We start from the raw sequence: 2,277 nt of genomic DNA on the forward strand, positions 1-2,277 counted from the left end.
CTAGGCAGTTGAATCCAGTTTTTATCATCATCAAGGCTAAATTCTGAGCGAGAAAGAACTATTAGGTCAGCTAATTTCACAGCTATAGCTTTGTCTTTGAGGCCTAGTCAGTTCCACAAACAGTTGCAAGTTACATTTGCGGGTTACAAAAATACAAGCTTTATATTAGACAAAAGTTCCAAATATGTGCCTCCAAGAAGCACATATTTATTGCTTATTAATTTTTTTGGTTCTGGCCATCACACTCATGGCTGTCTGCATATTCAGTTAACAAGAGGCAGCAGTATCTACAGCAGGGATCAAAAGGAAGAATGTCCGGCTGGATAGTCCTTCTTGAATTTATGCTCTTTCACTAGGATTTTAGGCAATTTGTATAACCTCTCATAGCCTAAATTTCCTCATCTGTAAAATGGGAATAACGTGATAGGATAGCAGAATACGGTAAACTTGTTTAAATACTTTGAGAGGTTTAGACAAAGGATAAAAAGTGAGTGCTAAATAAAAATATTAATACTCATATTATTATATAAATACTTCCCTTACTGTTGATAGGTGTTAGTTGCTCCACAACAGTTGGTGATTATAGTGAACCAAGAACAGACACATGGTTATTCCAGCCATGATATAATTTATAAATACAATTTAATGTGATTTGGTTTTACTTTTGAAATTAAGCCCACTAGAAACCATGCAGGCTCCCACTGTAACTGCTTGGAAGTGACTGCAGTTAGGTGAGAAGAGAAAGATTTCTAAAACCTCCCTGCATGCCGTCTGACACCAACAGGGAAGTAATCCTGCCTGATCTGATCTGCAAAACAAAGAGCAACTCACAGAGACACTTGCATGGACCCAGAGAGACAGATTTCCATCTTTAACTCCTTCTGTGCAAAAATGAAGTTTATTTTCTACCTATGGGGACTTTTTACCATCTTTAATTTTCCCTGAGCCAGATGAAGGGCATGTAAGCCTGAAAGCTTTCATAAAAAGACATTTTTTTTTTTTGCAATTTCTTAGTTGGTCTAAAAGGTATCATCTCTGAGCCAAGAGTTTTAGAGTTTTGCAAGAGAAAAATAAACACTTGAGATGAGAAGAATGATGAGCAAAATGATCAAACTAATAACAGACAATGGGGCCCACATAGCTATGTAGCTATTTGAAAGGAGGAGCAGACCATAAGGAGACCAGAAATTCTGGTTCTTCTTACCCAACTGAAATATCTTTAGGGTAGTTTTAAGGGTCATAAAAAAGTAGGGCTGAAGGGGACCCACAAGATCATCTAGTCCAGCCTCCTGCTTAAGGCAGGATCATTTCTGACTAAACCAACCCAGCCAAGCATCTGTTTAATTTTCCTTTGAAAGTTTCCAAGGATGAAGATGCCACAACTTCTCTAGATAGCCTGTTACAATCCTTGGCCACCCTCATAGTCAGAAAGTTCCTCCTAATATCCAACCTAAATTCCCTCTGCTACAGCTTGAGACTGTTGCTCCTAGCCCTGTCCCCTATGGACACAGAGAAAAGCCCATATTGTGGGACCCTGCAAGGTTTAGAGAGGCCTTGCCTGCAAACCTATGGGATCTGGATTCCTTGCCAGCTTCTGCTAAGAAAATCTATCTTTAATTCCAACATCTATTTCTTACCTATTTATTCTTTACCTTTCTGAATGACCATCTAAAACTTATTCTGAAATTTAATTCAATAATCTTAAAAATTCTGTCAACAGTTTGGGGGGTTTCTTAAAATCCAGATACAGTAAAATTGATGTGCCTCATTCTCCATTTATTAACCTGGAGAAAAATCAGGAGCAGTTCCACTGAAATGAATGGATTTATACTAGTAAAGAATCAGTGTAGAGTTTCCATAAGCTGACCCAGTACTGTGGTAGCTGTATGGCTTAAAGCCAGCGTGAGAAGTGAATCAAGCATAACAATTTTTAAGTTAATAAGGTGAACATTAGATCTGGTAGAAACTTCTTCACCATGAAGGGCTTTTTTTAATAGAAGTGTGACTTTTATGCAAAAATAAAACTTTCATAGATTTCATAGATTTCATAGATTAAGGGTCGGAAGGGACCTAGTAGATCTTCTAGCCCGACCCCCCACCAGGGCGGGAGAACAACAAAAAACCCCAAAAAGAGAAACGGGACTCAAACGAGTCCAGCCAGGTAGGCATCCAGCCTCTTCTTAAAGACCCCCAGGGTAGGGGCCAGCACCACTTCCCTTGGAAGTTGGTTCCAGCTCCTAGCCGCCCTAACCGTGAAGTAGTTTTTGCGGATGTCCA

The sequence above is a fragment of the Gavialis gangeticus genome, unplaced genomic scaffold, assembly GCF_001723915.1.
Source record: "Gavialis gangeticus isolate Ggan-Ray unplaced genomic scaffold, GavGan_comp1, whole genome shotgun sequence".
NCBI classification, from domain to species: domain Eukaryota; kingdom Metazoa; phylum Chordata; order Crocodylia; family Gavialidae; genus Gavialis; species Gavialis gangeticus.